This window comes from Pygocentrus nattereri, chromosome 29, assembly GCF_015220715.1.
Source record: "Pygocentrus nattereri isolate fPygNat1 chromosome 29, fPygNat1.pri, whole genome shotgun sequence".
Taxonomy (NCBI): domain Eukaryota; kingdom Metazoa; phylum Chordata; class Actinopteri; order Characiformes; family Serrasalmidae; genus Pygocentrus; species Pygocentrus nattereri.
Genome location: NC_051239.1, coordinates 16,831,476 through 16,847,962, shown reverse-complemented (window position 1 = coordinate 16,847,962; position 16,487 = coordinate 16,831,476). Strand labels below are relative to the sequence as shown.

The 16,487-nt window shown below is 39.2% G+C and overlaps 1 protein-coding gene and 2 long non-coding RNA genes across 3 annotated transcripts in view; all 3 read right to left on the bottom strand.

Annotated features, from left to right (window-relative positions):
* Positions 1–16,487, bottom strand: part of LOC119262785 (sialoadhesin-like) — a 101,507-nt gene that overhangs the window by 41,302 nt on the left and 43,718 nt on the right. The gene's annotated exons all lie outside the window — the stretch shown is intronic.
* The window catches only part of LOC119262824, a 46,606-nt gene continuing 40,400 nt past the window's right edge, over positions 10,282–16,487 (bottom strand). The window contains exon 3 of the long non-coding RNA XR_005129938.1: positions 10,282–10,306. This is a non-coding gene — a long non-coding RNA (uncharacterized LOC119262824). The remainder of the gene's footprint in view (positions 10,307–16,487) is intronic.
* Positions 10,418–13,476, bottom strand: LOC119262828. The gene is made up of 3 exons (XR_005129944.1): positions 13,325–13,476; positions 10,931–11,047; positions 10,418–10,460 (listed from the first exon to the last, which is right to left on the bottom strand). It is a non-coding gene; the product is annotated as an uncharacterized LOC119262828 (long non-coding RNA).

Here is a 16,487-nt window from a genome sequence, read left to right as displayed (position 1 = left end):
TAACAGTGCTTAGATTTTTAAAATGACATACTTCAGAGTTTTAGTAACCAGATGTTAGAGCTTCTTTAAGTTACAGATTAAGCAAATGTTCAATGTACACCACACTTGCCAAACAAGTAGCTTTTGTATAAATTCACCTCTAATTTAAACTCATATCATGAATTTGACTTATGTAGAATTTCCCCTTTAAACACACCTGTAATGGTACTTGAGCAGTGGAAAATATAGAGCAGCTCATAAAAGAGTTTCTGAACACAGGGACAAAGTATAAACCTCTGGAAAGGTTTAAACTCCAGTGTGCCGCGTCCTTACACACTCAAAAGCCTCAACTAAGTAAACAAAGGAAAACGTTGCAGGCCTGAGTCGGAGCTGGAGACCCGAAACGTAGGAGGTCGCTTCACTCAAACGAGCAATAGAAAATATTAGATCAGTATCTGACTTGAGACAAATGTCTGAACCTGTCCAGGCAGCAATAGAAGAGCTGGACACGAGGCGGACCACCGCCCCCCACCGGGCAACGATGGAGAACTGGAGCGCGGTGTTGTGCAGGTGCGGAGGACCAGCCCACGGGCAGCGACGGCGGGGATGAGAGCGGTTCCCTCGTCGCCAGAGGAACTCTGAGCGCTATCTGGGGTGGAATTACTGAGTCTCTGTGTCCGACGGGACGAGGAGAGACAGAGCGACACTCTCGTTTCTCACACACAGCAGTCTTTATGAACGCTGGTAGAGTTGAGCGCGGGGTGAACTACCGCAGAGCTAGCTAGCACATACGCTCACTATTAGCAAGGCTAGCTAAGTACAAAACAAACAGACTTTCGGTTGAAATGTCGTTAGAAACGCGGCACGAGCTCCTCTCTTCAGCTTCACTGGCCGCATCACTTCATTGCCGATTCGGCGCTCTGAGACTTGGCTGAGCAGAACAGGCTCAGTTTACCGAGTAGGAAAACTTTTCTCGACGCATTTATCGTTTTCCAGCTGCGGCCATTCCCCCCTGCGGCCTCTCTCTCTCTCTCTCTCTCTCTCTCTCTCTCTCTCTCTCACCCCCCCCCCCCCCCCCCCCCCCCGCAGCGCCCCTCCCCTCTCATTTCTGCTTACAGATTTTAAGCTGCCTATATTTTATTAAAACAAAAAGAACACACACTAAATATGTAATATCTGTATATTAAACTATTTACACTGTGCATAACATTTTTATCTTGGACAAATTTACATTTTATTAGAAACAAAGGATTATCATTTTAGCCGGGGCTACATCCTCCCCCTTCTAAATGGCTAATGTCCTCATTAGGCCTAGTTTTATCTTTTAGCATGACCTTCTTTTCTCGACAATAGGTTTTATTGTTGCATGGCCTTAGCCTGACTGAACATACAGAGCAAACCGCTACAGGCTGTTTCTGTGAAGTACGCCTTGAGATTCCAGGAACTCCTGAGCTGTCACTAAACTGTATAATCATACCATTATGAATTATGGTTACTGGACAATCTGTAGGCTCCCCAGGCTCATCATAACTTAGCCGAATGACAGGTCTCCTTTCTCTCCTGGAAGAACGGGTACACACAGGCTCAACATCCTCCACTAACACATTAGAGCCAGGGACGTCTCCCCCCTCTACATCTGGGTCCACCCCAGTATTAGTAGGTGGCTGTGAGATCTCCTCGGTTCCAGCATTCTCCAGGTTGGTGCTGTTGGGCATTTCACCTACATCAGTATTTTTGTCCAGCTCACCATTATTCAGAGCCAAGTCACCCCCTTCCACAACATCAATCCTGTCAGAGGGTTCCAACATCTCCCCTAGTCGCCTTCGTGCATCTTTAACATCAATCTGAGGAGGTTGATACACTTCTTCACTTTCGGATTCAGCAGTTTCCCCTCCAGTTTCTCATGACTCTACAGTTTTTGCTCTGTACCCTTGTTACAGATCTCTGTGGCACATTTTCAATGCCTGAAGGTTCTGGCATTCTTACCAAATATCCACTTGGTAAGAGATGGTCTCTATGCAAAGTCTTGACCGGTCCAGTCCCTCTCTTGGGCTTGACATGGTACACAGGTAAATTTGGCATTTTCCCAACCACTACATGAGGCAATGACCTCCATCTGTCTTGCAATTTATGTTTCCCTGTCAATCCAACATTGCGAAGCAGCACTCTATCACCTTCCTCCAAGGGCTGGTTTCTCACATTGTTAAACCAGAGACAGAGACCCCGCACCACCACAGTGAGGTGAAAATAGTTTACATGCTACAAGATGGAAACTAATTAAAATATGAAACTGTAGATTTAGAGAAAGAATCAAATAACAAGAAACTGTTCTCACCTCTGACTGAGAGCCAGCTCTGTGGTGACTCTCCTCTCACTGGGTGTTTACAGTGGTAGAGACCTTCATCTGACTTTGAGCCAGTACGGATGATCATCTCTCCTGTCGTCTGGGTCTGGAGCAGTGATCCATCTTTATAGAAATCAGCTGTGAGGTTTGAGGGCTTTGTGGAGCGAAATAAACAGCGGAGAGTCAGAGAATCTCCCTCAAACACAGGATGGACAGGAATGTCCAGGATCACATCACCATCTGTAGGAGAGAGAAAGTGATACAGAGTGAAGTAACAACTTCTTAGGTTTATATTTTCTCTAGAAATGTAAAGCTGCTGTCACGTATAGGACAAACCCTCAGACTGAAATGGACTACATTACCCACAACACTCTCAGGGATCATGTGACTCATGACAGTCTCGTGCCTACCTATCAGCGTTCACAGTCTCCTGATTACTAGAAGATCCTCACCTGTGTATATTTGTCACATGTTTAGTCCAGATAGTATATAAGCCCGGGCTTTAGTCAGAGTCAGTGTGAGGTCTTGCTTCTTCTTGAACTTACTGAGCGTTTGTATTGATTGCCTTTTTCTGATTCCCACCTTTTGACTTGTTTACGCCTTTTTGCTGTTCCCTCTGGTACCTTTGCTTTGGGCTCTTAGTCTCAGTATTGTACCTGTTTTACCTGATTTACCAACTACCTCTTTTGTCTTGCCCTTCGTCGTTCGCCTGGTGTTATGATCAATATTGTGATCTTTCTGTGTTTTCTGGTTTTGACCCATGCCTGTTTTGGGTTAATGATAATAAAACCAATATTGTTTGTTTTATCCACATGGGCCTGGACTGTGCTGAATGGCTACAGGTGCATTTTAGAGTATAATGTACTTTTTATTTAGAGGTTGGTAATATACTAAGAGCACATTCAGAAAAACAAAAAATACTAAACTAGAGCATTGAACATAATAACAAACAATTCAGACAAGCTGCAAGCTCACAGTAATCACAGAGTTTATTAGTAAGTGCACTTCATACAGACCCATTACTCAGAAAATGATTGTGCACAGTATTATTTATAGATATTTTAATTATTTAGTGCCTCTCTCAGACTGCTTAAGCTGCTATACAAGTTAAAAAAAGTCAAAGTCTGCTCAGACGTTTTTTTTATTTTTCACGTTGTTTCACCAAATAGGGCATTAGCTCAGGGTGGTGAGCAGTGGGTGGGAAATTCATATGACATCATATGAATATGACATCTGTACTGCAATGGAGTACGAACTGGACAATAATAATAACAGAATGAAAAGATATGTTATATATGTTTATATATAGTATCTATATATGTGTGTTTATTCATGGATGTGGTGTGGCCAGTGGACAGTGGCAAGTAAACAAGTAAAAGTAAAATATTATAAAGACATACAAAAGTGAGACATTTATTGAAATCAAATGACATTTGATAAAAATCTAAGAGTTAAACAACAGTTTGAGTTTTATAAACGTGTTCTCTGTAGTATAAGTACAGCATTATTCTAAGCTGGAGGAAAAGCTAAGGAAAGCTGAGGAAAGGTATTCCACAGTTTGGGAGTGGCACTGAATAATGCATTAACAAAAAAAACGTTTTTCTTTTTACTTAAGTTAGTTATTGCTTAATAAAGTAGTAATAAGCAGCCAATTAACAACCAGCTATTGGCTAATTAAGACTTCCTAAAGGAGTTATAGGGGCATTAGACTGTCATCCTATACTTTAGAGTATAAACCTCACGCGATCACACAGGTTTGTTGACGGTGAGTGGGGGGATCCCAGTGTCTCAGGGTTCTCTCATATCTATGCTACCTTCTGGTTCTCTCCTTTTACTTCATGCTGTTATAGTTAGATCTGCCAGAGTCACCAGCCACACTCTGGGGGAAATCTTTTTATTACAGTCAAACTCCTGACCAGAACTAATTTTGTATCTTTACTCTTCCTGAGATAATGACTGTCCTCCCATCCTGCTGAAGACTGACCATCAGGGCCTCCTCCTCACCATCACCAACCTGCTCTCCTGTTCATCTGTGCTGCAACACCCTTCATTACATCACTGTGCCATCCAGATTTACCAGCATTGAGATAGGATGGGACTGTTTCAGCTCACTCCCACTTTTCATAAAGACTCAGTCAGAGACCGCCTCAGTCAGAGACCGCCTCAGCCAGAGACCACCTCAGTCAGAGCCCGCCTCAGTCAGAGACCGCCTCAGTCAGAGATTGCCTCACTCAGAGACCGCCTCAGTCAGAGACCGCCTCATTCAGAGACCGCCTCAGTCAGAGACCGCCTCAGTCAGAGAACGCCTCATTCAGAGACCGCCTCAGTCAGAGAACGCCTCATTCAGAGCCCGCCTCATTCAGAGATCGCCTCAGTCAGAGACCGCCTCAGTCAGAGACTGCCTCAGTCAGAGACCACCTCAGTCAGAGACCACCTCTACCAGTGCAGTTTCTAAAGCATTACCATCCAGTCTTCAAACAGAGATCCTCTTAGCTTCTATTTGGTATTTAGCTTATTAAATTGCAAATACTGTTTGACCAGAGGAGGACGGGTCTCCCCTTGTGAGTCTTGGTTCCTCCCAAGGTTTCTTCCTCCAGACTGAGGGAGTTCCTCCTAGCCACTGTCACCTCTGGCTTGCTCACTGGGGGATACATGTTGTAACTGTGTGTTTTCAAACTTCTGTAAAGCTGCTTTGTGACAACATCGTTGTAAAAATCGCTATACAAATAAACGTGAATTGAATTATAAACATACACTATATTTCCAAAAGTATTTGCTCAGCTTGGTGATGTAAGGCTTGGATGCAGCTGGCCTTGATAACTAATTCCATCAAGCTCTCTACGCTGTTCTTGAGCTAACCTGAAGGCCACATGAAGTTTGGAGGTCTGTAGCGATTGACTCTGAAGAAAGTTGGTGACCTCTGCGCACTATGTGCCTCAGCATCTGCTGACCCCGCTCGGTCATTTTACATGGCTGACCACTTCGTGGCTGAGTTGTTGTTCTCAATCTGTTCGACTGTTATAAAACCATTGAAAGCTTGAATCATATTTTAGGGCCACCATCAAGTTCATTAATTGTGCATATATTTTCAAGATGCCTCATTTTTTAGAACAGTCTCAATTTGCATGCATCCTCTTTTCTGTACATACAGTATTTACTGTAGGCCTCATTCTGTTGGCTAGAGTTCGATGATTATTGTTTGATGTGGATGTTAATGAGCAGATATGCAATTTCTGTCATTTTTGACCTGACCAAAAACTGCAAAACCAAAAAAGTAGAAGAAAAATCCTCTTAAACCCATGTGAGCACATGGGGCTGAACAGCCCTTCTGGCTCTGAATGGCTGACTCAGTCATTCAGAATAGACGCCATCAACATAATTTATTATTAAAATTATTCATACATTCTTTATTGGAAGTTTACAAAATTACACTTCAAGTACATTTATCCTATTTCTGGGTAAACAATCTAAATATAAAGTAGATCCAAAGTCACAATATGATCAAATATGACAACAAATGATGAAACAACAGAGGTGAGGTAAAAAGGTCACATTTGTATAGAACAACAATTTTGATACTGTTTGTTACAGGAAAAAATAGGTATATTATCAGGTTAGGAAATAATATATATAATAAATAAAAATAACATAATACCAAAATAATAACAGTGACAAAAAAACATAGGAATAAAATGTATAAGATAAAGTTGTATTACAGAGCTGGACCAAATAATTTCAGTACTGGAGTATTTAGAGGTTATGCTGGCATTTCTTACTTTATTTATTATTCAGATGTTTTGCATTTTTAAGGCCAAAACTTTATTTAAATTGGCTAAATTAATCATTTAATGCCGTTAGATAGAAGTTATTGTTAACAACAGATTTACATTTACAGCATTTAGCAGACGCTCTTATCCAGAGCGACTTACAAGAAGTGCTTTGTCTGTCTAGAGACAAACAGGTTAGAGAGAAAGGCTGTGACTCCTAACTGGCTTTAATGGCTTTAAAGCAGAGCCTGTCGGATTTCTCGCTCCATGTGTGTTTTTGTTACGTGCCTCCACAGGCTGTCTGGGCGCTGCTCACTTCCAAGTTCTGCTTTTTACGTTCCGTCAACTTTACGTTATAAATTAAATGTCTAGAAAATCGACTTTTGACGTTTATGAGTCAATTCAGAATCGTTCACATCCGCATCGCAGAGCATCTAAGACTCGAGTTTTTCCCTCAGCCCTAATACAGTGGGTTGCAAAAGTATTCATACCCCTTGAACTTTTCCATATTTTGTCACATTACAACCACAAACATAAATATATTTCACTGGAATTTAATGTGAAAGACCAACACAAAGTGGTATACAATTGTGAAGTGGAAAGAAAATTATACATGAATCAAAACATTTTTTACAAATAAAAAACTAATAAGTGCGACGTGCAAAAGTATTCAGCCCCCTTTTCCCTGAGTGCAACCAATTGCATTCAGAAGTTGCCTGATGACTGCTAATGACTCAAAAGGGTCCACCTGTGTGTAATCTAATCTCAGTACAAATACAGCTGCTCCGTGACGGCCTCAGATGTTGGTTAAGAGAATATTGGGGAGCAAACAGCATCATGAAGTCCAAAGAACACACCAGACAGGTTAGGAATATGGTTTTGGAGAAGTTTAAAGCAGGCTTAGGTTATAAAAAGATTTCCCAAGCTTTGAACATCTCACGGAGCACTGTTCAATCCATCATCCGGAAATGGAAAGAGTATGGCACCACAGTAAACCTGCCAAGACAAGGCCGTCCACCTAAACTTACAGGCCGAACAAGGAGATCACTGATCAGAGAGGCAGCCAAGAGGCCCATGGTGACTCTGGATGAAATGCAGAGAGCCACAGCTCAGGTGGGGGAAACTGTCCACAGGACAACAATTAGTCGTGCACTACACAAATGTGGTCTTTATGGAAGAGTGGCAAGGAGAAAGCCATTGTTAAAAGAAAACCATAAGAAGTCCCGTTTGCAGTTTGCCAGAAGCCATGTTGAGGACACAGCAAACATGTGGAAGAAGGTGCTTTGGTCAGACGAGACCAAAATAGAACTTTTTGGCCACAATGCAAAACGCTATGCGTGGCGGAGAAATAACACTGCACATCACTCTGAAAACACCATCCCCACTGTCAAATATGGTGGTGGCAGCATCATGCTCTGGGGGTGCTTCTCTTCAGCAGGGACCGGGAAGTTGGTCAAAGTTGATGGGAAGATGGATGGAGCCAAATACAGGGCAATCTTGGAAGAAAACCTGTTGGAGTCAGCAAAAGATTTGAGACTGGGGCGGAGGTTCACCTTCCAGCAGGACAAAGACCCTAAACATAAAGCCAGAGCTACAATGGAGTGGTTTAAAAAAAAGAATATTCATGTGTTAGAATGGCCCAGTCAGAGTCCAGACCTAAACCCAATTGAGAATTTGTGGCAAGATCTCAAAACTGCTGTTCACAAACGCTCTCCATCCAATCTGACTGAGCTTGAGCTGTTTTGCAAGGAGGAATGGGCAAGAATTTCAGTCACTAGATGTGCAAAGCTGGTGGAGACATACCCTAAAAGACTTGCAGCTGTAATTGCAGCAAAAGGTGGCTCCACAAAGTATTGACTCAGGGGGGCTGAATACTTTTGCACGTCGCACTTATTAGTTTTTTATTTGTAAAAAATGTTTTGATTCATGTATAATTTTCTTTCCACTTCACAATTGTATACCACTTTGTGTTGGTCTTTCACATTAAATTCCAGTGAAATATATTTATGTTTGTGGTTGTAATGTGACAAAATATGGAAAAGTTCAAGGGGTATGAATACTTTTGCAACCCACTGTATATATATAATATACTGTATATTTATGAAGTAAAATAAGATGTGTAATGTTCCATTAGGTCTTTGATCAAAGCTCATTTCTGTCTCTGAATAAAGAACAGAAGTTGTGGTTGGATAATATATTTATTTGTGCCACTTTCTGGCATCTGCAAATATAATAAAAAATACAGCGTGAAGAGATGTATTGCTTCAGCTTGCTAAAAGATCAAAGTAATGTATTATTTTATGAAAACATGACTATTATAAGACCGCTGGGATAGGCTCCAGCACCCCCCGGGACCCTGAGGGAGAAGCGGCTTGGTAAATGGATGGATGACTATTATAAATGTAATTCTACTGGATCAAAAACAGAAATATGTAACAATACATGAATACAATACAGTACAAGAAGAATAGCACAGCATAGGACCAGACTGCTTTTTGTCATCAGCATTACTGTATGAAGATTGTTAGTTGGGTTAGGCAAAAGAATAATATAAATGATAAAAAATAAAACACACATTAAACATCAAAACTCATAACTACAAAAAATCTCATCAAACAAAATTTGGCACTATTTGAATCATCGTGGGCTGGTGGTTAGGGAACCAGCCTTGTGACTGCAAGGCTGCCGATTTGATCCCCTGAGCTGACGGACATGACTGAGGTTTGCTTATCGTCACTTAGAAAAACAACTCTTGATATTTTGAGTCTGTTTTCTGGACAGAGATTATCTGTGAACAGAGTTTTTAGATGAGGATTAAGCTCAATTTCAGCCTGAGAAACTGAGCTTTTATGTGTTTTGATTGTACAAAGCTCTGATTATGTGCTGCTCACATTGGTTTAGTTCACATAAATACTCATTTTATTCCAAAGGAAATGTGTTATGATTAGTAAATGAAGTTGTTCAAATCACGTATGAAAGTTCTGACAGTCTAAATGTGTTCAGATCCTCTTCTGTCTGCACTCCTTAGAACCCAACCAGGCATTTCTGTGAATGGTTACTGTTCTGCACTGAAACAGCAGCAGTTTTCTTCACAGACCTACAAGAGAAAAGCGCTTTATGAATTACATGTCTGTGTATAATTGACAGTCTACAAAAAACAGATTTTATTCAAGGTTTTGACATGTTTTTGCTGTTAGAACAATCCACTCTACTCACAGCAATATCAGTGTAATATATTATAAATCAAATTTCCCTTGCTTGTTTTTAATGAAGAAGTTTTCCATATATGGAAAGAAAGCAGCAAAAACAGCCCTTTGAATTAATCGTCTCTGTGACGTCACTAAACACCAGCTCATTTACTTGAACCAACTCATTCAGAAGCTTTTATTTGCCAGAATCAAATTACTGTGAATGTTTAAATTGTACTTTAAACACGCTCAGGTTTCTTTACTGACTCTGATTGTTTAGGCATTACTGTCGTCTGGAGATCGAGTCTAGGCTTTAATAAAGCTCTGAAATCTTCTGTCTCATGCATCATTTAAATTACAGGTAGAGCTTCAATTAATGAATTAGTTTGTTAACAATGTTGGCATTTGTGAGCTTTAAGATATTAAGGATACTCAAAATAAAAGGTGGCCAACATTGTCGCAGTTTAAAGGCTACAGTTCACATAGAAGCTCCCACATTAGATGTGGACGTCTCTGACACCCACTTCATATCACCGATGATGATCAGAGAACATTTATTGAATGTAATTTAGATGAAGGAAACTTATACGCAGCTCACAGTCATCACCCACACTATGTGTGTATGTAATAGAACAGGGAAAAAATTAGACACGAATACCACGACATTAAGTACTTGTGTCATTACATATTTGTCTATAACATTGTAGACACTGTTTTCATTCATCGTTTCTTTTATAAAACCATCTTCATGTTTTCGTCTCAACATGTGAATAAAGCACATCACTGGACTCTGCACAATTCGTCTTTGGAGTACAAAGAAATTCATTCAAATCTGTTCAAATCATTTATTCATCAGTAACGTTTGAGTCACAAGGCAGAGCAACAGCCAACGCTGTGCTACTACAGTCAGTCTGATGTGTTCTTCTAAAAAATGGGCAGGTGGTATTGCGCACCTTTTTCATGATGTTCCAGGTTTTTCAACTGAATCTGGGAATAAGTGACCTCATTTGGTTGTGTGGCTCCTTCATCTGAAAGAGAAATAAATTTAAATTAATACTAAAACCAGTTAAAGAGAAAATATATCTGTTACTGTAGAGATGCAGTTCTTACTGTTTCCTCTGCGGTTCTTTTTAGTCGCAATCTGAGCGTAAGTGTCATCACTGGGCTGAGCTGCAGAATCACCTGGAACAGAAGAAGTTACTCATCAGAGACGCCACTGTGTTCTCACATCATCACAGACACCTCACTTATAAACAAGTATTAATGAACAAGAGGAAATTTAGTCGCATTCCTGTTAAATATGAAATCAGTAATCCATAAATGTGATCACTGCTTATTACAGAGTGAATGAGATCTTTTACTGAAACAGTGTAACTGCTATAAAAACTAAACGCTAGTGATTATGTTAGTCATGCAAACTGAGCAGCCTGCAGTGGTGGGTTTCCTGAGAGAGACCCCCCAGACCCTGACAGACTCTGGCTTTGGTTGGTGTTCTGCTGATTTCCAGTAGAGGGAGACAGAGATACATCTTTGAATAAGAGATTCAAACTATACTTCTATATCAGCGCCAGTACAAACAGCACAGCTCACAGAAATCTGTCTTTACTCAGCTGCATAAACTCATACAGGACAGAGGAAGTGTGTCTTCAAACCTTTGCTCTTCTTGTAGCAGCAAATCAGGCCCAGTATGATGATGAGGAGCAAGATTAGACTCAGTCCCACTGACACTCCGACTATTACTTCAGTGGATCCAGATCCAGGACCTGAAGCTGGAGAGAGGAAGATGAATTTGAAATATGAATTAATTTGTATTTAAACAATGTTGTCCTGTTCAGTGATTTATATACTGCGTTCTGTTACTTTCAAATATCTCACTTCTAGACTCGTCCAGAAAACCTTAACCCGTCTCAGATGGTCAGCTTATGCTTTCTAGTACAAACTCTTCTTTTTGTCTTTTTGCTTTGCTCAGTAACGGCGTCTTGACAGCTGCTCATCTGTGGATTCTTTTCAGAGCTGAAGGAAGAGAGGAGCTTGTTTTTCGGTTGATGAACACTTTCTCTATTTCTACCCACAGGCTGTCAGGCTTCTGAAGAAGCTGTGAAGCTGTGGATTCTTCCCCAACCACCATTTTCAGTCAGTCACTTTGTCATTATTACTGTATCATATCATCTCTATGGACAATAACACTTTAACACTAAGCCACTATAAAGAACAGTAACACTGAGTCACTCAAGTCACTTTAAAATGTATATCGTCTCTAGATTTTGTGTATATTTCACTATATCTTGTGTATATCGTCTCTAGATTTTGTGTATATTTCACTATATCTTGTGTATGTTGTCTTTAGATTTTGTGTATAAGCATTGATCATTGAGCTTTGGTGGTCTATCTTTTTTTTGTTTTTTTTCCCCACTTATGCATGAGGATTACCTTGTATGTAACTTCCTAAGAAATATCTCTTGAAAAAATGAATTGCTTGTACTTAAAGGCCATTTTGACTGTAAATTAAATGGTAAATGTTTATATTATGGGTCACACATTAATTGATAATTATGTGCTATTCAATACTAAAATCCTCATTCATGTATTATGTACTTGCTTATTAAGCATTAGTTACAGATTAAACACTTAGCAATTGAGTACATTGTTAATTGATAGTTTAGTCATTAGGTCACAGCTTATTTAACTCTCCTTCACCTCCTCATATTCTGCTGCCTCTCTCTACTCACAACTGTTTCTACATGTTCATCATGAATTCCTCATTACTTAATGCTACTTAACCATTAATTACTACTTTGTGTGTCCCTTCAAGTGAAGCGATTACCTTCACTACTAATTTACTAATTGTACTACTAATTCATGATTAAAAGCAGCAGAAATACATTTCACTGTGAATCACTGTAGAAACTGGACACACAGGTCAGGCCTACAACACAGGCTGCCTGACATGTCGTTGTTGTTGTTGGGAGAAAACCTTGTATCTCCAAAATGGTAAATTTACAGGAGACAGAAAATACACACTTTGCTTTTAATGTAAGTCAATGGAGCCAGACCTTCTCACAGTCATTTAGGGCTGAAATTTACACACAATTTAAACGACAACAGACATTTTCAAAATATGTCAAAACCTGTAAAATGACAAAAACAGAGATGCAAGGTTTTGTTCCAACAGCAGCGATATGTAGATAGATATGCAGTGACCACTATTATCCTTACAACTTGAATTTTAAGGTGCCACAAGCATTCGTTTTGAATTGATATAATGGAAAACCAATTTTGGATCATTGATGAAATGAAGTATGAAGGACTTTCCAATCAATAAGAAACTGAAGTGTCCAATTTATTGCATAGAATCATTTAGAATAAAATTTGATATTGTTTGTATATTTTCTACTTTACTGGAGGGGAGACAAAAAACAAGTAGAGAGAAATTAAGATATCAGTTACTGTTCAAGTCCTAATTATGAGTTCATAGTTTAATTAGTGGCATGAATAATGACTTTACTGGGAGGAACACAAAGAAGTAGTTAATTAATATCAATAATTCCGTAGATTAGTTAACAGACAATTAACATATGATTTGTTATTTCTCATATTATTTAGATATGTAAACATTCATCAGCTCACTAGCAGGTAAAACAGCAGCTATAAGTGCACAATTAATGAATAAATAAGCTGTGAACTAACGACAAACTAAACTATCAGGTAACAGTTTACTCAACTACTAATTACTAAGCACTTAATCAGTAACTAATGCTCACTTAGCAGTTAATTAATGCATAATTAAGGTGTATTTAAGTACTTATTGTTAACATACAGCATACAGTTATCAATTAATTTTCAACCTTAAATGGGTGGATGGTCTGTAATACTGTAATGAATCAGTTTAACAATCAGGATATGCTGATTCACATGAATGAACTGCAGAGTATCTCCTGAGCTTCTGCCGTCTTCAGACTTTTACATGTTTCACACTTTAATAATTCTTTGAGTGAGGCTACAGTAAAACCACTTTCCATTCCCTATAAAATATCACTCTTACTCACCAGTAACGTTTACCCAGAGTGCATCACTGAAGTGTGTGTAGTAGACTGGGTTTCCTCTGCCAGCTCTGCACCAGTACTGACCTCCATCAGAGAGACTAACTGAGCTGATGGTGTAGACGTTGGTGATGGTCTCCTTCTCAGAGCTCTGTGTGTGTTTGGAGTTATTCATGATGAGACACTTGAGAATAAACGTCTCCATCAAGACTGAAATGTTTCTAATGCAACAAATTTATCATCATAATTTGGAAAATTTAATTTATTAAGGTCATCCACACATGGTACCTTCACACCTCTGTTTCAGTCATCATTAGAGAGGAAACAGTGTGAAGATCAAAAGAAAAGTGTTATTAGGCCAATAAATTATGGAAAAGTGTAACTGAGGAACAGATGATGCCTGACAAACACAAATGTGTCCTAATGATCTGGATGTTGGTGTCGTTTTTATATCATTCATGAAGCTGGAAAGGTTTTGGCTTAAACACTGTGGGAGATTCACTCACAGCTCAGTGTTAAAACCAATAACAGACAGAATTATGATCTAGATTACTGTATTTGCTAAAAATCACTTTAATATGACGTTTGAGGACAAAGACGGTTATAAAGCAATATGAAGGTCAGTTAACTAACTGGACAGATTGATAACTCGGCTGCTGACAGTTATTAATTAAACAGGACTGTTCAGTGCTCACATTCATCATTAAAATATTGTGTGTAAAGATAAATATTAAAGCACACTAACAGGCCATTCTTTGTGCTGCTTCTTTAAAGACCCCTGAAAGACCTCCTGTAAAAATACTGAACTACTGAAACTTCTAGTCTGTTACAAAGCAGCCTGAGCTGAAAGTTTGATGGACATAGAAACAATAATAAAGGGAGATGAGACTTTTGCAGTTGGTTAATTAGTGCAGACCATGAGAAGATCTTTTATACATGATTTTCTAAATGATCTGTAACTGTCAAGTGAAAAGCTAGAAAACTCAGGAATGTGTGGATGTTTCTGTTTTTTCCAGTGCAGAAAAATGACCAACTTGTAGAACTGCTTTATTTCTGTTTTATGGTTTTGACTGGAGACTAAATAATGAAGGGTGGTCTCTGACTTTGGCTCAGCACTGTACATGAACTCATTAAGGCTTCTGAGAAACTTTATATAATAAATAGAAAATTGCTGACATGTTTACTTCAGGATGATGTTTTTATAGTTGCAATGCACGTCTACACTTTAAACTCTTAATGATAGAAATACAGTGAGAAAGACGCCACACTCACCTGATACAGTCAGTGTAGCAGCTGCACTGGTGTGTGTGTAGATTCGGCCTGTTGACTGTGTTCCCTTACAGGTATAATCACCTGCATGAGTCTGATCAACATTAGAGATTTCATATTTCTTCCTTTGAGCATCTCTGAGAAGATTATTATTCTTATACCATTCATAATTCCAGTCATCTCCACTTTCTATTTCACATGTCAGAGTGACTCTCTCTCTGATGAACACATGACCAGCTGGCTGGACGTTCACTGTAGCTTTTGGTCTCTCTGTATAAAGAAGGGAACTACTTTTACAAATGATTCACTCTCTCTGAAGATGCATGTACAGCAAACATTTCACATAAAGGAAAACGACTCTCATCCGCTGACGCTGCCAGTGTTTATGAGATGAGCTACATGAGCTCACTGAGAGAGTCAGGATAAATTTTAAAGAAAAATTTGCTGAATCTCCTCTTTTCTTAAGTATCTACAGCAAGATGAAATGTACTTAGTTATAATGCACCTCTGCATGTTTAACTGTAAATGATAGAAATACAGTGAGAAAGACGCCAAACTCACCTGATACAGTCAGTCTAACAGCTGCACTGGTGTGTGTTTAGATTCGGCCTGTTGACTGTGTTCCCTTACAGGTATAATCACCTGCATGAGTCTGATCAACATTAGAGATTTCATATTTCTTCCTTTGAGCATCTCTGAGAAGATTATTATTCTTATACCATTCATAATTCCAGTCATCTCCACTTTCTATTCCACATGTCAGAGTGACTCTCTCTCTGATGAACACATGACCAGCTGGCTGGACGTTCACTGTAGCTTTTGGTTTCTCTGTTCAAAGTCAACAAATGTTTAAGCGTCATTCTACTGAACTGATTCAGTGCTGAAAGTCCAATATGGACCTGGATTTTAGACTAAAATCCTTTTGCTTTAAGTGAAATTATACTTTAATTATATTTTCTTTATCAGAACAAAGAATTTCAGGCTGTTTTATCAGTGACAAAATGTTTATGATAGTATTAAAACTGCACCAAATGTTTTGGTGGTGACAAAGGTAATTAAAAACTTATTTGAAGAAAATGTGTGTTTCAGTAATGACAGTTCTTAATGTTACACACTGATTTCAGGCTTTGGGACACATTTTCTGCTCTCTCTATGTGGCCATGAGGGACAGAGATGCAGCCTCACATCCTGCTCTAAAACGTAAGAGTGTGCCTAAAATAAATCTGCACCTCTGGACTAAAACTGTGTTTCTGTAGTGACCTGAAAACACGGCAAACCATTTTCAACTTGATTTCATTTTAAAATGAATCAAAGTATCTTTTAAAATAAAAACATAGATTTTACATATTTAATTTAAATAGATCATAACAATCAATGTAAATACATAAGGTTTAAATACATTTTCTACTTTGGTAGAATGGTCCATATATACTCTGAAGATTCATGAAATTATTTTAAAATAACATTAAATATGGTGGGACCACCCTTCCTGGATCAGGGGTCTTGCCATGGCAGAGAAGCTTGTGTGATCTAGGGATATTCTAGGGATATGCTAGGCATGGATTGTTTATAACGAACACCAAGTTCAAACACAAGGATGTTCATAAGTGTACGTTACACCAGAGCTCCTTGACTCAAAGGTCAGTGATTGTCTTTGTAATTTCATCTGACTTGGGACCAATGTTCTGGATTCTCAGGTGAAGAGAGGTGCTGAGCTGTCAACCATTACCATCTGGTGGTGAGTCAGGTCAGATGGCAGGGAAGACCACATAGGCCCAAGCAAATAGTGAGGGTGTGCTGTGAATGACTGGCAGAGGCTCCTATTCGGAAAGATCTGGGAGAGCTTTTCTCATGTTCCAGAAGAGGTAGGGGACAGGGAGTCTGAACTGAACCTCTTCAA